The sequence below is a fragment of the Chelonia mydas genome, chromosome 3 (genome assembly GCF_015237465.2).
Source record: "Chelonia mydas isolate rCheMyd1 chromosome 3, rCheMyd1.pri.v2, whole genome shotgun sequence".
Taxonomy (NCBI): domain Eukaryota; kingdom Metazoa; phylum Chordata; order Testudines; family Cheloniidae; genus Chelonia; species Chelonia mydas.
Genome location: NC_057851.1, coordinates 2,452,735 through 2,475,108, shown reverse-complemented (window position 1 = coordinate 2,475,108; position 22,374 = coordinate 2,452,735). Strand labels below are relative to the sequence as shown.

At 44.4% G+C, this 22,374-nt stretch overlaps 2 long non-coding RNA genes across 2 annotated transcripts in view; one reads left to right on the top strand and one right to left on the bottom strand.

Annotated features, from left to right (window-relative positions):
- LOC119565724 overlaps nt 1-22,374 on the bottom strand; it is a 28,174-nt gene that overhangs the window by 4,944 nt on the left and 856 nt on the right. Inside the window, exon 2 of the long non-coding RNA XR_005224529.1 lies at nt 17,367-17,423. This is a non-coding gene — a long non-coding RNA (uncharacterized LOC119565724). The remainder of the gene's footprint in view (nt 1-17,366; nt 17,424-22,374) is intronic.
- Nucleotides 8,800-10,588, top strand: LOC122464881. The gene is made up of 3 exons (XR_006289282.1): nt 8,800-8,890; nt 9,082-9,289; nt 10,058-10,588. It is a non-coding gene; the product is annotated as an uncharacterized LOC122464881 (long non-coding RNA).

The following is a 22,374-nucleotide window of genomic DNA, read 5'->3' as shown; positions in this document are numbered from 1 at the left end:
GGAGGTGCACGGGGGGGCTGGGGGCAGCAAGAGGGGGCCAGGGGACACTCGGGGGAGGCACGGGGGGGCCGCAGCAGGTGGGGTCGGGGGGGACGATACCCGGCTCCAAATATTGGTGGAGCTGGGCCCTAAGGCACCACGTGGAGATATAACTCGCTGCCTATGCTGGTCGGGGTTCCCGGGGATGGTGGTGGCTCAGGGTCCTGAGGGCTGGAGACAGGCAGAGCCCCCAGCACAATCAGTAGGACAAGATAGATTCCCAGTGGAACTGATGCATAGTTTGGATCGAAGCATCAGAACACTTACTTAGGCATATGTAGGGGTTTTTGTAGAGAAAATACAATGGTTCAAGGGAGAACACTAGATTTGTTTATGGGTAAACTGATGATTTAAGGGTTTTCTTTAGGCTAGACAATAGGAGCTGATCACTCTTGGCTATGGGTGGTGTTTTCTTCAAGGGAGCTCACAATGCAACTAGGCTGCTTCAGTATTTTGGATATCAATCAAGGATTTATTACTAGAATTGGTCTGATAGTTGCTGAGCTGGGAGTGTGCAGGCTTAGGTTCATTAACATCTGGAGCAGAGATTCCCATGATGCAGTGTGTCCCTGCTTTTCTGATCCCAGAGTTCAGTGCGGTTCTCTGTTCTCCATTCTGTATGCAAATTGAGATGTCTCTCTGTCCCATCTTTCATGCAGAGGAGGCTAGGGGAGTTGTCTCTGTTTTCCGTTCTGTATGCTAATGGAGATGTCTTAATCTTGGCACCCTTGTCAGGAGGGGTCTAGGTGTGTCTCCCAACACTCTTCACTGCTCTCTGCAAGCCTTTTCTCTGATTCGTTTTGATTCAGGCAGAGACTGGTGGTGGTAGGGTGTCTTTCATGAGTCAGACAGGCTAGATACTGCGCCCTGGTTCCGCAAAAACACAGAGCTGACTGGTATCAAGTCCCTCCGTTGATGGGGTGCTTGCGCTGAGTGAGTATCCCCATCACATCCTTACTCCATGGTACTGGGTCTGATCTTCTGTCCATTTCAGTCGCTGCATCAGTCATTGTATCCAATAAACCAGCAGAACCAGACCAATTGCTAGTCTAATTTGGAAACCAATGATCACCACAATGGGGTGGAGCATGATATTTAAAAGACGTGTTGCATTGGGGCTCCACCCAAGCAAAGTCTCCCACCAAGAGTGATGGCCTGTGTTTTTATCATAATGGCAATGAGGCTCATTCCCAGTGAAATGTGGGACCTGCTGCTCACAAACCGGGAAGAATTAGTGGGGGAAGCAAAAGTGGATGGGAATCTGGGGGGCAGTGACCATGAGTTGGCTGAGTTCAGGATCCTGACGCAGGGAAGAAAGGTAAGCATCAGGATACGGACCCTGGATTTCAGGAAAGCAGACTTCGACTCCCTCAGGGAACGGATGGGTAGGATCCCCTGGGGGACTAACATGAGGGGGAAAGGAGTCCAGGAGAGCTGGCTGTATTTCAAGGAATCCCTGTTGAGGTTACAGGGACAAACCATCCCGATGAGTCGAAAGAATAGTAAATATGGCAGGCGACCAGCTTGGCTTAACGGTGAAATCCTAGCGGATCTTAAACATAAAAAAGAAGCTTACAAGAAGTGGAAGGTTGGACATATGACCAGGGATGAGTATAAAAATATTGCTCGGGCACGTAGGAATGAAATCAGGAGGGCCAAATCACACCTGGAGCTGCAGCTAGCAAGAGATGTCAAGAGTAACAAGAAGGGTTTCTTCAGGTATGTTGGCAACAAGAAGAAAGCCAAGGAAAGTGTGGGCCCCTTACTGAATGAGGGAGGCAAGCTAGTGACAAAGGATGTGGAAAAAGTTAATGTATTCAATGCTTTTTTTGCCTCTGTCTTCACGAACAAGGTCAGCTCCCAGGCTGCTGCGCTGGGCATCACAGCATGGGGAGTAGATGGCCAGCCCTCAGTGGAGAAAGAGGGGGTTAGGGACTATTTAGAAAAGCTGGACATGCACAAGTCCATGGGGCCAGACGAGTTGCATCCGAGAGTGCTAAAAGAATTGGCGGCTGTAATTGCAGAGCCATTGGCCATTATCTTTGAAAACTCGTGGCGAACGGGGGAAGTCCCGGATGACTGGAAAAAGGCTAATGTAGTGCCAATCTTTAAAAAAGGGAAGAAGGAGGATCCTGGGAACTACAGGCCAGTCAGCCTCACCTCAGTCCCTGGAAAAATCATGGAGCAGGTCCTCAAAGAATCAATCCTGAAGCACTTACATGAGAGGAAAGTGATCAGGAACAGTCAGCATGGATTCACCAAGGGAAGGTCATGCCTGACTAATCTAATCACCTTCTATGATGAGATTACTGGTTCTGTGGATGAAGGGAAAGCAGTGGATGTATTGTTTCTTGACTTTAGCAAAGCTTTTGACACGGTCTCCCACAGTATTCTTGTCAGCAAGTTAAAGAAGTATGGGCTGGATGAATGCACTATAAGGTGGGTAGAAAGTTGGCTAGATTGTCGGGCTCAACGGGTAGTGATCAATGGCTCCATGTCTAGTTGGCAGCCGGTGTCAAGTGGAGTGCCCCAGGGGTCGGTCCTGGGGCCGGTTTTGTTCAATATCTTCATAAATGATCTGGAGGATGGTGTGGATTGCACCCTCAGCAAATTTGCGGATGATACTAAACTAGGAGGAGTGTTAGATACGCTGGAGGGCAGGGATAGGATACAGAGGGACCTAGACAAATTGAAGAATTGGGCTAAAAGAAATCTGATGAGGTTCAATAAGGATAAGTGCAGGGTCCTGCACTTAGGACGGAAGAACCCAATGCACCGCTACAGACTAGGGACCGAATGGCTAGGCAGCAGTTCTGCGGAAAAGGACCTAGGGGTGACAGCGGACGAGAAGCTGGATATGAGTCAGCAGTGTGCCCTTGTTGCCAAGAAGGCCAATGGCATTTTGGGATGTATAAGTAGGGGCATAGCGAGCAGATCGAGGGACGTGATCGTTCCCCTCTATTCGACATTGGTGAGGCCTCATCTGGAGTACTGTGTCCAGTTTTGGGCCCCACACTACAAGAAGGATGTGGATAAATTGGAGAGAGTCCAGCGAAGGGCAACAAAAATGATTAGGGATCTGGAACACATGACTTATGAGGAGAGGCTGAGGGAACTGGGATTGTTTAGTCTGCGGAAGAGAAGAATGAGGGGGGATTTGATAGCTGCTTTCAACTACCTGAGAGGTGGTTCCAGAGAGGATGGTTCTAGACTATTCTGAGTGGTAGAAGAGGACAGGACAAGGAGTAATGGTCTCAAGTTGCAGTGGGGGAGATTTAGGTTGGATATTAGGAAAAACTTTTTCACCAAGAGGGTGGTGAAACACTGGAATGTATTACCTAGGGAGGTGGTAGAATCTCCTTCCTTAGAAGTTTTTAAGGTCAGGCTTGACAAAGCCCTGGCTGGGATGATTTAATTGGGGATTGGTCCTGCTTTGAGCAGGGGGTTGGACTAGATGACCTCCTGAGGTCCCTTCCAACCCTGATATTCTATGATTCTATGAAATGGGAGAAACCTCCTTGTCGAGCTCAGGATAGGCATCTAAATGTTGTACAGTCCATATAGGCACAGTAAACTTAATATCACAACTAACAATGGTGGTTACATTATAGAAACAGCGATTAACATAAGGCACCATGGGTTGGGTCCAATGTCCATTAATCAATACAATATTACATTTTGTCCTTACACACACACATCCTTTCTCAAGGAGACTGAGTGTCGACTATGGGAGAGTCAGTGGGCGCCAATAGTCGCAGACATGACCCAGATGTTACAAGACATACCAAGAGAAGCTAAAAGATTTTCTGTACTGGACTTGTTTAACTGTTTCTTTGCTATCCTGCTCGAGGAAGGATCGCAGGATTGATTCGCGTTCCACATGGATGGGGTATAGTATTGCTTTACCCGTGTACCCCAGGGATTTCAGTGGCCTGCTATTGCGCATAAGGTAATGACCCAAATGTTAGAGCATCTCCCTCCAGGGGATAAGGGGTGGGTGGTCTCATATGTGGATGATATCCTGATAATGGGAATAGACAACGCAGATGCCCAAGGGAGGACTGAACGAGTACTGGAGTGGATTCAACAGTATGGCATGAAGGCATCCCTGGAAAAGGCACAATTAATAGAACCACAGGTGGAGTACCTGGGGGTTACCCTATCAGAAACAGGAAGGTCTATTAGTGAACAATGATTGTCAGCATTGCAGTATCTACCAGCCCCGCAAGATTTGAGAGGCCTACAGGCCATATTAGGGTCTTTTAATTTTATAAGAGCCCACATATGAGACTATGCATGTATCATCAAACACCTTTATAGCCTATTGAGGAAGGAGGCACAGTTCCAATGGGGCCTGGAACAGGAAGCAGCTTTCAGCGAGCTGAAGCAGTCTTTGTTGCGAGCAGCGACACTGCGACTTGTACGGGTTGGAGAGTCCATATATGTGAGGGTCGTCACCAGTCCTCAGGCATTGGCTGTGGTGTTGTTACAAGCGGACCCATTGCAGAAAACAGCCCTCATAGCATTCTGTTCACACCTTTTAACACCAGTGGAGCAAAAGTTTGGCCCATGTGAAAGGGAATGTCTGGCAGTAATATGGGCGGTGATGGTAGGAGATAATCAAGTTATTATTCAGAGCACCCAGACCCCCTTAAAATATATATTGTCAGGAAATCTCACCCAAGCAGGACTAAGTAATCCAAGGATGGCTCACATTAGGATATAGATATTCAGGCCTGTCTGTAAAGGCCTATACTCTAAGAATTTAGGTGTATTTTTATCACTTAGCTAGTTATAGAGGTACAAAAGAGAGAATCAAAATCACTGTCTGCCGGTGTAAGGTCCTTCTCTTACTGTGACAGTCTGAGGCCCTGTTCTTAGGCGAAGGCCTTTGGCTAAGCAGCAGAGGCAGCCATAAGCTGGGAAGCGACCGGTCACATCCTCACATTCCAAACTAGTCACATTGACAGAAGGTGCTATGGGGCTGTTAGGATACAATCCTGTCCTGATAGTGCCTATCCCCTCCAGAGAAAGGGAAGTGCCTAGAAGATGTAAAAGGAAACTTAGTTTGATAGCATCCTGTCTGGCAAGAACTCACTTATCAATAGCTGGGATGTGAAATCCTCACTTCTTTGTTGTTCTATCACTGTAGTCCCCATTTCCCTATTGTTTGTCTGTATAATCTCTGTCTGGTTCTGGGATTGTTCCTGTCTGCTGTATAATTAATTTTGCTGGGTGTAAACTAATTAAGGTGGTGGGATATAATTGGTTAAATAATCATGTTACAATATGTTAGGATTGGTTAGTTAAATTTCAGTAACATGATTGGTTAAGGTATAGCTAAGCAGAATTCAAGTTTTACTATATAGTCTGCAGTCAGTCAGGAAGTGAGTGGGTGGGTGGGGAAATGGGAACAGGGAATGGGGAATTGGAATCATGTTTTGCTAAGGGAGGGAATGGGAACAGAACGGGGGTGGGGAAATTGGAATCATGTTTTGCTAAGGGGGGAATGGGAACAGGGACACAGGTGTAAGGCTCTGTGGTGTCAGAGCTGGGAAGGGGGACACTAAGGAAGGAAACTGGAATCATGCTTGCTGGAAGTTCACCGCAATAAACATTGAATTGTTTGCACCTTTGGACTTCGGGTATTGTTGCTCTCCGTTGATGCGAGAAGGACCAGGGAAGTAAGTGGGTGAAGGAATAAGCCCCCTAACAGCTCAGTGGACCTTGGCCTTAGTAATTCGAGGGGTCCAATACCAAAATACCCCAGGTGCTGAGCAACTACCCAGGGTCTTGCTTCAGACAAAAGGGGCAAAACATGAATGCCCTGTAGCGGAGATCAATTCAGTATCGGTGGGTTGGGTAACCTCAATAGAGCAAGCACGGAGCCCAATAGACATAGCCCGCTGGCGAGGACAGTGACAGGACGTGACCAATTGGGTACAGAATTGTCTTATATGTGCTGCTTTTAACCCACGCCAACCAGGGGAATCCGAGGATCAGCTGCCTTTAGGTCATCAGGGAGAGCCGGGAGGTCCGTGGGCTCGCCTCCAGGTAGATTTTATTGAAGGGTTACCACCCAGGGAAGGAGGATGTACCTCACTTATGCGTTTTTGGGTGGGTAGAAGCATTCCCCATGAAAACCCATAGCACCGAGTTAGTGGTTTCCTACTTCTATGGTGGTTTATTTTTTGTGCATGAGTATATCGGGGAGGGGAAGAGGTTGGTCCTTAAAAGCAGTAAGAAGGTGCAGGTAGGAGCAGGGGCATACTATGGATACTTATGTATAGGCAACATTTTAATAGCTGTTACTCATATGTATCCAAATATTACTGGAAAAATATAGGTTTGTAAAAGTGCTAGATTAGTTTCTAAGTATATCTCTTCTGAGTTGAGTAGTAATCATCTCTTTAGATAAGACCAAATATATGAAATGAAACAATATTACATAGATTTAAATGAGTATAACACAGCTCAGGATAGTATGTAGACATGAAAAAAGATTCTTCCATGTATGATGGGAATTTCAAATCATTGGACGCAGATGCAGTTCTTAATAGTGAAAGAATAGACTGAGATGGTTAAAGTGCACTTGGCAAGCAAAAATGTAAGTGATCTGAAACTTCATCAAATGCTCTCCCTTTTATTTATAGTATGGTAGTAAAGTATGAATTACATTTTAATACAGTGTGTGTCTTGGGGCCATTTTTTTTTCTGCAGAAAAGGACCTAGGGGTTACAGTGGATGAGAAGCTGGATATGAGTCAACAGTGTGCCCTTGTTGCCAAGAAGGCCAATGGCATTTTGGGATGTATAAGTAGGGGCATTGCTAGCAGATCGAGGGACGTGATCGTTCCCCTCTATTCGACACTGGTGAGGCCTCATCTGGAGTACTGTGTCCAGTTTTGGGCCCCACACTACAAGAAGGATGTGGAAAAATTGGAAAGAGTCCAGCGGAGGGCAACAAAAATGATTAGGGGACTGGAACACATGACTTATGAGGAGAGGCTGAGGGAACTGGGGATGTTTAGTCTACGGAAGAGAAGAATGAGGGGGGATTTGATAGCTGCTTTCAACTACCTGAAAGGGGGTTCCAAAGAGGATGGCTCTAGACTGTTCTCAGTGGTAGCAGATGACGGAATAAGAAGCAATGGTCTCAAGTTGCAGTGGGGGAGATTTAGGTTGGATATTAGGAAAAACTTTTTCACTAGGAGGGTGGTGAAACACTGGAATGTGTTACCTAGGGAGGTGGTGGTATTTCCTTCCTTAGAAGTTTTTAAGGTCAGGCTTGACAAAGCCCTGGCTGGGATGATTTAATTGGGGATCGGTCCTGCTTTGAGCAGGGGGTTGGACTAGATGACCTCCTGAGGTCCCTTCCAACCCTGATATTCTATGATTCTATGAAAATAGCTAAGGTTCTGTTCAAGGAGATCATTTGTAGATATGGATCTCCCGAGGTGATTGATTTGGACAGGGGACCCCAGTTTGTGTTGGCGGTCTGGAAGGCATTGTTGGATGCTTTGGGAATACAGCGGAAGCTGCATATTCCTAGGCACCCTCATAGCTCTGGGCAGGTGGAGCGTATGAATCATACCATCAAAGCAGCTCTGTCTAAAGTCTTGTCAGAGAAGGTGGGGGGGGCGGGGCTGGACTAAACATTTGCCTTTAGTGTTAGCCATAATCAGGAGTAGATCCCGGTACAGTAGCTCAGTGACACCTTTCCAATTAATGTTCGGACAACCACTGCACCTTATGCGATCACAATCAGTCCCCTCCCCCTCCAACCCCACCAGTCCGGAACTGATCCAGTGGTGTAAACTTCTACGGGAGGAACTTCCTCAAGCTGTTCAACTCATGCAGCAAACAATGGGACAGGTTCAGGAAAAAATGGACAAGGGGCGACAGAAACCACCTGCCTGGCAGGTGGGTGATCAGGTAATGTACATGAAATGGAACACTAAGCCCTTCCAAGCAAGGTGGGAGGGGCCATTTACTATATGTAATAAGGGAAGCGATACAGTGTTCCAAATTGACTGAGGCCCCCATGGGAAGTGGGTCCAGTGGGGACAGCTGAAGCATGTAGGGGGAAACCACCCCAACCCCGTGTTCTTCTCTACGATAGCTTATGCCTCACAATGTTTAAGTCCTTTTTGCAGCTTCTGTTTTTTAGGCAATCAAAAGAGCTGCTACCAGCTGAAGAACAACTGAAACATACCATGGTGCATCGTCGCAACAAAAAAACCCCTTCTATGTTGTCTCATGTTCTGTGTTCTGTGTTTCATATTTGTCTTGTAGCACTTGTCTCATTGCTAGCATTATGGTGTATGGTGTTTGGGAAGAGGGAAGATACCATATTAGGCAAGGAATGGCAATAAACCATACTCACAGCCCTCTTTTACTCTTAGACCCCGCCCTTTCCCTACCCCTCCATCTCCTGCCAAATTGTCAATCACATACCTATTCCCGTAGTGGCCACCTCCATCCAAAAGCGTGTGTATAACTACCCCCTTTACTGATTGTTTACCTTCCCACCAAATGTTCTGATTTTCATCTAAATGTTGTACATGAGAAGGGCTGTTTGATGCTCATAGTTACATCCTCTGGTCAACATTTTGATATGTATTTCTGTTACTGTGGACATGCTACGTGTAATGAAAATCTGGAATTGTTCTGGCAGTTGAAGCACTGGCATGGATGAGCGGAGGCATGTCATTTCCCTTTGGATGGTCACCACAATTTGGGTGAGCAAGGGGCAGGAAATGTTATGTAAAGCCTCCGCTCAAATGTGATTGTAAGATCTGTAACTTGTATCATTAAGTTCTGCAACCTTGTTGCAGACTTTGTAACTTCAGGTTTCAGGGTAGCAGCCATGTTAGACTGTATTCGCAAAAAGAAAAGGAGTACTTGTGGCACCTTAGAGACGAACAAATTTATTTGAGCATAAGCTTTTGTGAGCTAGCTACAGCTCACGAAAGCTTATGCTCAAATAAATGTGTTCGTCTCTAAGGTGCCACAAGTACTCCTTTTCTTTTTGTAACTTCAGTTACTGTTCGCATAGCCTTTTAAGTTTTGTAACCTTTGCAAGCTCTGTAACCTTTTTAAGTTACCACTTGTATGAACTGCCAAGCTTTGTAATATCCCATCACTCAATCAGAGAGAGTGTGAACAAGGGAGTGTGTGTGTGGAAGATAAGGGGGTGTGAACAAGGGAGTGTATGGGGGACTGGGCAGAGAGGAACTGCAAGGAGAAAAGTATCAGAATGGTAGCCATGTTAGTCTGGATCTGTAAAAGCAGCAAAGAATCCTGTGGCACCTTACAGACTAACAGACGTATTGGAGCATAAGCTTTCGTGGGTGAATCCCCACTTCGTCGGATACATGTAGTGGAAATTTCCAGAGGCAGGTATAAATATGCAAGCAAGAATCAGGCTAGGGATAACGAGATTAGTTCAATCAGGGAGGATGAGGCCCTCTTCTAGCAGTTGAGGTGTGAAAACCAAGGGAGGAGAAAATGCTTTCGTAGTTGGCTAGCCATTCACAGTCTTTGTTTAATCCTGAGCTGATGGTGTCAAATTTGCAAATGAAACTCAGCAGTTTCTCTTTGAAGTTTTTTTGCTGCAGGATGGCTACCTTTAAATCTGCTATTGTGTGTCCAGGGATATTGAAGTGTTCTCCTGTAGGTTTTCATATATTGCCATTCCTAATATCTGATTTGTGTCCATTTATCCTTTTACATAGGGACTGTCCAGTTTGGCCAATGTACATGGCAGAGGGGCATTGCTGGCACATGATGACGTATATTACATTGGTGGATGTGCAGGTGAATGAACTGGTGATGGTGTGGCTTATCTGGTTAGGTCCTGTGATGGTGTCGCTTGTGTAGATATGTGGGCAGAGTTGGCATCAAGGTTTGTTGCATGGATTGGTTCCTGAGTTAAGAGTTACTATGGTGCAGTGTGTAATTGCTGGTGAGAATATGCTTCAGGAGAAATATGCAAGGAGAAAAGAGCCTGGAGACAGGAGCCAGGTGTGTCTGATATAATCTGCCCTGAGAAGGCAACCACGGAGTGCTGTAAAGAAAAGATGCATGAAAGGAACAGGGACTGGGAATGCTTCTCGGTGACGGACACAGAAGAAAAACTCGATGTACTTGACAGGAGTGCCCAGTTCCAAAATAAAAGGAAGCAGCCACGCACACAAGCTGCTGCTCCTTTACCTGCTCACCAGCCCAGATCCATGACTGCAGGGGGACACACCAGATCTACCACGCTTCGGCTTCTTGGCTTCCCATGCTGTCTCCGGTAACCCTCTGTTTGTGTGAGTGTGTGGGTACATGAGGGAATGAATGAGGTGAATGTGAATATGAATGCAGTATATAAATAAGCTTCTTCCCTTTTCTGTCTGACCTAACAGTGGTATTGTAATAAAACTAATACAAGTGTGACCCTGGGTTGGTGTTTTAGGGGAACAGAGGTAACACCAGTAAGCCAACCAGAGGTTATGTGTCTTTTACACGGGGTGAAGTACTATGGCCTGTGATCACGATAGTCCTTTCTGGCCTTAAAAACTGAGTCTATGAGTTTAAAGTGAGCCTAGTGCAATATTGCTAGCTATGCAAACTTCAGTACATTACCTTTCCAGAGAATAGGTACAGCTCATGTAGTGGCAATGCAAGTTTCCTCTGTATCACTGTGACAGGGTGAGGCTCACCACTGTGGCACCTCCTACTGGCTCTCTTGGGAATTAGCTCTGCGCCCTCTTCTGATGGTGTCTCATCAACCATCACCTCTGCTTCTGGACCCACATGACTCCCAGGACCGTGGTATCCTCTTCATGACACTGCCCTCCGGCTGTGCCACACTCCATGTTCTCCCCTTCCAGGGGACCTGCAATCTCCACCCAGCCACTTCCATCAGTGGTAACTGCAGTTCATTATCCTGGGGCCGCATCCCATGCAGCTCCAGCACCCTCCTCTGCCCTTGCCTCAGCCTGTAGGCCCTAGCAGCCAGCCAGGAGCTCTCTCTAGCTCTCTAGTCCCTGCTTGCAGCACTGAATTGTCCCAGCTGCTGGGGCTTCTTCCCCCTGCTGGGGCTTCTTCCCTTGAGTTCCAGTTAGCTACTCAATGCTGCTCTGCCTGCAGCCCTTCTTATATGGGCCTGCCAGGCCATGATTGGCTACTCCTCTCAGCACCTTTCTAATTGGCTACCTCTGGCACAGCCTCCCTAGGGCTGCTTTTAACCCCTTTTCTGCCAGTGAGGGGCGGCTGCCGCATCACAATCACCCACTACCAATGTGCTTCACAACTGGAGGTACCACACAGAGACGTACGATTGTTTATTCTCTAGGGCAGATTCAGTCGTTGGTCTCTTTGGTGAGACTACAAACAAGAGGTTCAATTGTAGCGGTGGATTTTGTGATGTGAAACCATGTCCCACTAAGAACTAGACTGAGATTTTCAAATGATTTCACATAGCCCATTGAACACTAGTCAGATAGAAACAATTTTCAGTCACTAATGTGTTAGGATGGATTGGAACCAGTGGTCTGGAGGTGAAAGATTCATAGCCCATTAGTTATACTTTGAACCATCTAATCATTCCTATTTCAAGAGATGAAAACTTACAATTTTTAAATATGTGTGGAACCTTACCTGTCTGTGAGAAAAGCAACAATCTTAAACTGGAAGAATATAGAAGATTTTGCTTCCCCACTTCTCTCTTCCCCCATATACCACAATTTTTTCCATGATTTGCACAATGTATCTTTGCTTAACCAATTGTCCTTACATTGCCTCTGGTGTGGGTTAGTGTGCTGGGTCAGCAGTATTTGAGACTTCATTGCTGTTTGCTCAGTATAGTAGTGGGCAAATTATTCTCTGTGTCAGCTTTGACCCTTCCACTTTCTGATTTCTTTGTGGTTGTCAGAAACTGCAATCTTAATAGTCTTTTAATGCTGAACAGAACCACATGCAAGATGAATACATTGTGTTGCAAACATTTTTCTTATTTTAATTCGAAAGAGTGCCACTGAGAACCTGGCCAGCGGGTGGCTGAAGGATTGGCTAGAACAACACGAACGCATGGATTTTGCTGAAAGTCACTGATTTCTGTGCTAACAAGCTCTGTTCTACGCTGCGTTCCTGTCAACTAATAAACCCTTTTGTTTTACAACACTGGCTGAGAGTCATGGCTGACTGTGGAGTTGGGGTGCAGGGCCCTCTGGCTTCCTCAGGGATCCCATCCAGGTGGACCCACCAAGGAGAAGTGTACAGTGTGAACAAGGATGCTGAATGCTCCGAGATCAGACCAGGAAGGTCTAAGCTGAGTAGGCTTTTTGCCCCAGACAGCGTGCCCTGAGGGGAGTCACACTACCCAGAGTCCTGGCTGGCTTCATACAGAGGAGTTCCAGAGCATCAGACCTGTGACTGCGTCACAATTGTGTGCTTGACCACATACCTGCATAAGGAAGAAATCCTGAGGGGACCTTGGATCCAGACCATCAGCATTAAACTCCTAAAATGTTTCCCACACAGTAACCAGGAGCTGTATCCAAGAAGGCTAATGGCATTTTGGGCTGTATAAGTAGGAACATTGCCAGCAAATGGAGGGACATGACCATTCCCCTCTATTCGGCATTGGTGAGGCCTCAGCTGGAGTACTGTGTCCAGTTTTGGGACCCACACTACAAGAAAGATGCGGAAAAATTGGAAACAGTCCAGCAGAGGGCAACAAAAATGATTAGGGGGCTGGAGTACATGATTTATGAGGAGAGGCTGTGGGAACTAGGATTATTTAGTCTGCAGAAGAGAAGAATGAGGGGGGATTTGATAGTTGCTTTCAACTACCTGAAAGGGGGTTCTAAAGAGAATGGATCTAGACTGTTCTCAGTGGTACCAGATGACAGAACAAGGAGTTATGGTCTCAAGTTGCAGTGGGGGAGGTGTCGGTTGTATATTAGGAAAAACTTTTTCACTAGGAGGGTGGTGAAACACTGGAATGCGTTACCTAGGGAAGTGGTGGAATCTCCTTCCTTAGAGGTTTTTAGGGCCAGGCTTGACAAAGCCCTGGCTGCGATGACTTAGTTGGGGATTGGTCCTGCTTTCAGCAGGGGGTTGGACTAGATGACCGCCTGAGGTCCCTTCCAACCCTGAATTTCTATGATTCTATCCTGTGCTCTAATGATGTGACGAAGCCACGACTGATAAATTACCTTTGTACCTTCCAGAAAAGTTTAAAAACTCTAAAAAGACTGCATTGTTCAACCTGCAATGATAAATCCTTTTCTGACTCTGCACTACCCCACAAATCTATAACTGAGCAGTGAATTTAGTTCTGGTAGGGTTTACTTACTATTAGATAATATGATGTTAAACACAGCTTGTCCCTGTCTGCACTGACTCCAAAGTTGTATTTAATATTTTGTTACTTAACATGACTCCTCAAAGTCCTGTTTTAATACAAACTTAATTTTCTTGTGAATACAATCCCTGTGATATTCTTTGTATACATATTTCAATAGAGGAATGTTAAATACAGAGATCCAAACCACTTTTATGGAGAAATGAACATTGCAAGAAAGCAGGAAATCCACAAATGAAACAAAACCAAATCTTAGCATAACAATGACTGTTGCCAACAACCAACTTGGAACAAAAGTCAACAGTTCCACTGAAACTTTCCTCAGTTAAGAGGGCTCATACATGAGAAACCCTCCTTGTAATTAAGATTGGCACTTTCAACAAAAATATTTCTACCTTTGAAGAATGGAAAATTATGACAATGAAAGTGATAATAAAGCTAAGCAGTGTAGACCTGGTCAGCAATTGAATGGCAGAATTCTAAGGAAATAACCAGTGTGATGTATGATGCAGGAAGTGGTGTTGGTGATTCAGTAGAGAGGGCTATTATCTCAAGTCAGCACTGAATCAGTGCCCCAATATGGTACTAAGGTCTGCTGTATTGCTGGAGGTCCTGTCTTTCAGCTGACATGTAAAAACAATGTCTGACCATTAGTGGTTACTGACAATCCCGTAATACTTTTCACAGGAATTAAGAGTAGTTAGTTCTGGTGTCTGGGCTAAATACCAATTGAGTGCTTTTATTCTACCTCAATAAATTTTCCTCTGCAGTTTCAAATCAATATGGCATACTTCATATCTTTCCCTAAGCTGTTATGTAGTGAAGTTATGCTATGTTCTATCTGTGGGAGCTTACTTGATAGTAAGGAATATTAGAACACACAGTCAACATGCTGCTCCACCATCAAGGTTCTGTCTGGATAGGGTTTGGGGAAGGGCCTTCTTGGTTCACAGACTCTATATGGAACTCTCTCACCATGAAAACATCCTCCAATTACACTATTTTTAGAACTCAGTGCAAGACTTTTCTTAGCTGGATTGGTCTCACTTTTGTCACAGCTTTTGAGTTATTTCCAGTTTTGTTAGCTAGCTGCATCTGGGATGGCCCCGTTTGGAAAGGAAGGCTGGTCTAGTAGTTAAAGCACTAGCATAAGCCTTAGAAGACCTAAGTTCAAGTCCCTGCTTTGGCAGAAACTTCCTGTTGTGTGACTTTAGTAAAGTCATTTAGGCTCTCGGTGTCTCAGTTCACCATCTATAAAATGGGGATGATGATAACAGTTCCCTATCTCAGAAGGTGAGGATAAATACATTAAAAAATCATGAAGTGCTTGGACACGACAGTAATGAGGGCCATAAGGTAGATGTGGTAACATATTTTATTAGAATTTTTTTTTTACAACATCCCAGATACTCTATTAGGAAATGCTTGCTGAAAAAGATCATTATGACCAAAAGCCATTGCTGATAGAATACAAAGCCGTTGTTAGCTAGCCCACTAGTTCCCCTTCCTCGGTGCTGCAGAAACTAGGAAATACTCCAGATAGAGGTACTTTCTGTGTGGCTGCACCATTATCAACAGAAAGGAAGTCACTCACTTTACTAATAAGAATGTACTCTCGTTATCACATTCTATTTCATTAGGACCAAGTATAACAGAGACACTCCACATGGGAGAACCCCTCATTCCTTTGAGTGTAACACTCAAAGGCATCATATACAAATAAGAAAAGATCCACTAGAACAAGGGAAAGATAGAGAAGCTTGGAGACAGAGAGAATGAGAGATAAGTAAACAGTTAAAGAGAAGGAAAGACAGTACACACCAAAATTGGACTGACCAAAGCATTAGAAAATATATTTTCGGAATAATCCTGCATAGAGGAGATAAAATCTTCATTTTAAGACGTTCTTAAGGTTGCTAAAGTATAAAGCCCAAATGCTTTTAAATAAAGAAAATGAACAGTTAGACATAATTTTATGCTGTCCATATGATAAAGATATTACTCCTACTAAGTATAAAGAAATAGATGTGTCATCACAACATAACAGATACCTGAGTGATAAGCATAATCTGAGACCTAAACAGAACAACCTTGACTCTGACCCAGAGGTTGCTGGTTTTGGGTGTTATCTTGATTTCAGTAAATATCAGATCTTAAATGGGAAATATCAGATAATTTGCCAAGCGGCAGATTTTCTTGTAAAGTACTTATAGCTGATGTTTCTAGAGAAGAATGTTGCATTTGTAGTTCAATAGGAAGCATGTATAAGAATATGTACGTAAGCAGTAGACTTGCATTGGAGGCTGAGTAAGATTGATTTTAAGCTCTTTGAGACAAGGCTGTCTTTTATGACTATTAAGCAACTAGCATGCTCAGATGTTTAAAAAATATTAATGATAATATTGAAAATAAAGCAATTTCCTCCCTCAACAAATGCGTGGAATAGTAACGATGTCATTAGAATTCCTTGTAAATGAAGCTCTCCTAAGAGGACTTTGCTCTGTAAAACATCTGTGTTTTTCTTTCCTTCCCTCCCACTGGTTTGATAAGCAATCAAATCCATCTATAGTATCTATGGAACTCAATCACTATATTATACAGACACTAAATATAAGATTAAGGTTTCATTAAATAAGCATAAGGTTATTTTAAGTATTTTTTATCTTCTTGTTAAATCATCCATCATAGGGCCCAATCTTGCTTGCACTGTCACTGTCAGATTATAAACTCCTTGAGGAAAGAACCTTGTGTTTGTACCTACCTGTTCAAGTATCTATGAAAAATGCGGTACTGCTCTGTAATTTATTAATACTGTATGTGAGCTGCTTATTAAAATATTTACTGTATGAATGTTGGTTTAGTTGAAGAGCAGGCTGTTTGGAAAAAAAGCAGGAAGGCAAGACAATGGCTCTAGATAAGACACTTCTGGGTAAACATTTGGGCTGGTTGTTACAGAACAACAGAACAGGGTAGAGGTGGTTGACTTGGCCTCCCTATAGAGCTCACCAAACTGTTTTTGGATAGCACATGTGTTGAGAGAACAAAGAATTTTTTTCTGCATTTGAAGGCATTCTCTTAAGGACGAGGGAACTAAAGTGGATTGTGACGGAGTGTACAAATTCTGCTCTGAAAAGGAAGGGGTTAAGGAGCTACTCTGGGCTCAAGCATGTATGGGCTGGAGGAGGAGTTCAAAAAGAGATCAGACCAGCTCAGTAGCAGGCAGGCAGTGGAGGTGAACAGACCTACATTCTTAGCTCCTTGGAGGGAATGCTGTGATCCACCTATCTTCAATCTTTGGCTATTGTGATGTTACCAGAGCTGCAAAGGAAAAAGGACTCTTGACACTCAGATGGTCTGAGACTTACCTTTGATTTATTTTGTTTAATGTCTTCACTTTGCCCCTGTAGGATGCAGATCTTTTCTGCTCACCACAGGGCCCTGGATTGGAACCCAGTGGAGAGGGTGGGCCTTGGTACCCCTAAAACCCTACTCTGGCATGAGAGAAACTTCCTGGGAAAAAGTCCCTGAAACTAGGGGAGTAGAGATCTTGAAACATTGATTCAGGGGAAGCCTGAAGACCTCCTTGATTGATCCCAGGACTATCCACTGCTGGGCTCTCTGCATATCCCAAGAGAAGTAAGGCAGTATCTGACTTAACTGTCAAGCCTCTAGAACTAGTATCCTGCACATGAGGACCAAACCCAACGACAGACTTACCACAACACTATGCTCAGATGCCGAGGGGTACCCAGTAGTGACTGGCCTACCACATGAACCCAGGTTCCAGAGGCTGGGGTGTTTGGGAAATTAGACCTGTCCGGGGTCTCTGCCAAGGGATGGCAAGCCTTTAAGTAAGATAGATATGCATGTAGATGTTTTTTAAATTATTTTCTTATATATTACACTTTGTTCCCATTGTTAAGATTAAATAATACTTTGATTTAGGTAGGCGGCCGGGTCACTGTACTTACCCCTGGTCTCAACTACCGAATAGAAGAACAACAAACAGGTACCAAATCCAGTCAGACCTGTTGGGATAAGCATGGTCAATACACAGGACAATGTAAACTAGGAGCCAGTCCAAGAGTGGGAGAATTGTAGGATTCTGGCCTGAGAAAGGTAAAGGCATGAGGCCTCACTCACACCTAGTGGGGTGTAATTAGAGATTAGAAAAGGGGTAAGAGGTGCAGCTAGCCCTGCAATGGTGACACTACATATCTACATTTTTATATGGTGTCCATCATTGTCATCCTATCTTATCATTTTGCCATCTTGTTGAATTGAATGGGGCAAGCTCAGAGCTGACCGGGTATTACTGCATCAGTTACCACAAAAATATGAACTGAGAGTAATCTCTACAACCATAAAGGCTAGAATAATACCTTTAAAATATTCTGTTGGAGGTGGTGCACTTTGTGGCAAATTTTGGGTTGTGGAATTGCAGAACACATGGGGCCCTGCCTCAGATCCGTCCCAGCCTTTACTTACGATATTGTAATGAATTCAGGGAGAATAGTTTCTTGCTGACCAAAGGTATAGCAGGAGAAATTTATATTTCTATGTTGTCACTGAAAGCCTTGAACATATTATAACTAAGGTTACATTTTAATTACAGATATTTTTAGTAAAAGTCACGGACAGATCACAGGCAGTAAACAAAAATTCACAGCCCGTGAACTGTCCATAACTCCAGCATTTATAATGGTGTTAAATATATTTAAAAGGGTATTTAATTTATTACAGGGGTTGCACTCAGAGGCTTGCAATGTGAAAGGGGTTGCCAGTAAAAAAGTTTGAGACCTACTGTACTAGATAATCACAGTGGTCCCTTCTGGTCTTGGAATCTATGAATTAATGCAGAAGTGCATTCCTGAATTTGCACACAACTTGAAGCAACAGTTGTAGAGGCCCCAGTCTGTGAGGTGCAAAGCACCCTCAATTATCCATTGACTTGAACATGTGCTGAAGTTGGCTAGCCCACTGCAAGGTTAGGTCTACACTACATAGTAAACCTAGGTCCATGTGACTTGCAAACCCATTCTTTCAAAGCTCATTTTTGAGCAGCCACACCACATGGCTATGCATGTTTCATACGCATGCTGGCATATCCATACTGTGGTATGCAGACATGTGTCAGATTCTGTGGCTTCTGTGGGTGAGCCCCAGGATTCTGAGCACCCTGCTAGCTTTAGCTGCTCTAAAGCTTGGTTCATGGTGTATCATGGGAGACCTTGTCTGTCCATCCTGTGGCATTTGACCGGAGGTGCTCCTTGCCTGCCAGTGTATCCAGCTGACCCACTTCAGGTCTGCATGCTCTCTGCTGCTGGAATCAGGCCATACCAGTCCAGCCATACCAGTGGGTTGCTATAGGCATCTGGGAGCTGGCAACCCCATACTGCTACAGGTCCATCACAAACCACTTTGGTGTTGGCAAGTCAGCTGTGTGGGTTGTGGAGGTTCCTGAAGCAATCAGGACTGTTGTTCCCCCAGAGGTGGTGGGCTTTGAGGGAATGGGCTTCCCAAACTGTGTTGGGGCTATCGATGGGACTCATACGCCCATAAACCACAAATGGTACTACATTATTATATAGACGTTGGTGGACCACAGAAGCAGGTTCATGGATATCAAAGTGGGATGTACTAGCAGGGCGCATGATGTCAGGATTTTTCAGAGCTCAGGGCTATAACTTTTTGGATAAGCAACAAGGACCTTATTCCCTCCAAGAGACACTGTTGTAAATGGAGTCTCTGTCCTCACTGTTGTTCTAGGGAACCCTGCATGCCTCCTTCTGCCATGGCTTATGAACCATACCCTGACTTCAGAGGGTGTGACGCAGGGACCCCATGGTGCCAACAGGAAGAGGGCATAAAAGGTACATAGAGGTTTACAGGGATCCTCTGGGTCCAATAGCTACAGAATAGTTCACCAAAGGGCAGCATGTAAGGTCTCTACCAAAAGCCAATAGCCAGTGGTCATCATAATCATTGTGAAATGTCTGTAACAACAGTATTTTAAAAGTTATATATCTATGCTGGAAATTATGTTTTTAAAGCCTTGAAGATTAAAGGCAAGTCACAAAGAAGTGACATGCCTCGTGTCTGTCTCTCAATGTAAGTCTATTTGCATACTGAGTTACCAGCTAATCAAGACAGAGACATTGATGAGAGACTGTGAAATCTAGAAGTAACAATACACAGCAGGAGGGTGTATGGTTTATGAATAAAGATCAAAGAACTGTTCTCATATATCTGGGATTGCCAAGGGACACCCTGATATCTTTCACCCAGGAGACAAGCTGCCAGTGCGCATGTCTTATAAATGGAGGGTCACAGCTAGCTACGCTATAAAATGCTGGGAGAAAGACTGTGGGTGAGGTAAACTTTATTAGACAAGAGAACAGCTTTTTAATTAAGTCTAGGCTCGAGAATGCGTGTCATGATTTTATGTTATATGTAACCCTTTGTTTCCTATATCAAAGTGCTACGTATTAAATCTGTGGACAGCACGGTTTTTAACTCTAAAATGGAAATTGTGTTGGTTGTAAGATGTTTTAGGCAGGAGTCAAACTGGAAACAAAAAAATCAGTTATACGGTTCTAAGATGTGTGTGCAAACCAAATTTTGACCACCTGGGACACCAAAATAAGACAAAGAAAAGAAGTACTTGTGGCACCTTAGAGACTAACCAATTTATTTGAGCATAAGCTTTCGTGAGCTACAGCTACTCTGAAACCTGTCCAAATAAGACATTAGTTTGTCCAGTTATTCAGAACGATTGTGCATGCTCTCCTATGCTCTGCTAAATTGCTTTCCCTAGTATGGCTATAATGCCCAACTGGCCCCTTCAGAAGGTGTGTTAGGATACAGATATTCAGGCCTGTGTGTAAAGGCCTATATTCTAAGAATTTAGGTGTATTCTTATCACTTGGCTAGTTATAGAGGTACAAAAGAGAATCAAAATCACTGTCTGCCGGTGTAAGGGCCTTTTCTTACTGTGACAGTCTGAGGCCCTGTGCTTAGGCTAAGGCCTTTGGCTAAGCAGCAGAGGCAGCCATAAGCTAGGAAGCGACCGGTCACATCCTCACATTCCAAACTAGTCACACTGAAAGAAGGTGCTATGGGGCTGTTAGGAATACAATCCTGTCCTGATAATGCCTATCACCTCCAGAGAAAGGGAAGTGCCTAGAAAATGTAAAAGGAAACAGCATCCTGTCTGGCAAGAACTCACTTATCAATACTGGGATGTGAAATCCTCACTTCTGTATTGTTTTGTCATTATAGTTCCCACTTTGCTATTGTTTCTCTGTATAATCTCTGTCTGGTTCTGTGATTGTTCCTGTCTGCTGTATAATTAATTTTGCTGGGTGTAAACTAATTAAGGTAGTGGGATATAATTGGTTACATAATCATGTTACAATATGTTAGGATTGGTTAGTTAAATTTCAGGAAAATGATTGGTGATTGGTTAAGGTATAGCTAAGCAGAACTCAAGTTTTACTATATAATCTGTAGTTAATGAGGAAGTGAGTGGGTGTGGGTGGGGGAGATGGGAACACGGAATGGGGGTAAGGAAACTGGAACCATGTTTTGCTAAAGGGGGAAATGGGAACAGGGAATGGGAGTAAGGAAATTGGAATCATGTTTTGCTAAGGGCAGGAATGGGAACAGGGACACAGGTGTAAGGCTCTGTGGTGTCTGAGCTGGGAAGGAGGATACTAAGGAAGGAAACTAGAATCATGCTTGCTGGAAGTTCACCCCAATAAACATCGAATTGTTTGCACCTTTGGACTTTGGGTATTGTTGCTCTCTGTTGATGCGAGAAGGACCAGGGAAGTAAGTGCGTGAAGGAATAAGCCCCCTAACAAGGTGGGGCTCAGATGCTTTGCTAGATTCTTTGAGACTTCTCGAGTGTAGCTTTTTTTTCAATGGGACAAATAAAAAAGGTAGGAGTACTCTCCCATGTTTTTTCAATATGGCTTCCCCAAAGAGTGTGTGCTATCCCCTATCTGAGATAAATCCCAACGGATGATATCAGTTTGGGGAGGATCAGACCAATAATTTGAACCCCCAGTATGGATAAACTAAGGCTATCTCTACACTACCACGGTAAGTTGGCCTACGCTACGCAACTCCAGCTACATGAATAATGTAGCTGGAGTCAACGTACCTTAGGCTGAGTGATCACGGGGTCTACACCGCGGGGGTCGATGGGAGAAAATCTCCAGTCGATTTACCTTACTCTTCTTGTCAGGGTAGAGTACAGGGGTTGACTAGAGAGCGATCTGCAGTCAATTTGGTAGGACTTTACTAGACCCACTAAATCGACCGCCGGTGGATCGATCTCGGAGCATCGATTCCTGCCACAGTGTAGACCTGCCCTAAGATTAGAAGAACCAGGCAGTTTTGTAAATGGCTGATTTTGGGGGGATGGGAGGATCTGGAGCCCTGTATCTTGGGAAATCCTTGCTCAGATGTCTCCAAATTTGGACCACTAACTGTATCCTTCACCTCTATGAAGCACAGCAAATTTCGAGGTATTCTTGGTCACCATGTGGATTTTAGAGCCCTAAGAATAGTAATATTTTGAACAGTGACTCAATTAACCACAGTAAAGCTGTTGCTCCACTGTAATACCCGGTGATGGTGAACAATCAGTTAGCTTCACCGACCTGATGATAAAGATGGTCTCTAGTCCTACAATGTACCTGTAACAGAGGAGATACAGACAAGGAAAAAAAAAAGGCCCTAATATTAATTTACTAAGGTTACTGAAACTCTGGCTCAATAATGACCCGCTGGCATGCCCCAGCATTCCTGTATTTACTCTCGGGCCTCAGGCTGCAGCTTCCTGGCAATGTTCTTTCCCTGGCTCTCATGGTGCCCTACCTTGGCTGGAGATCATGGGATTGGGGGAGCTTTGGGCTTTACTCACTGAGAACCAGTGGTGCTGGATCATTTTAAATAGTGGGGGTGCTGAAA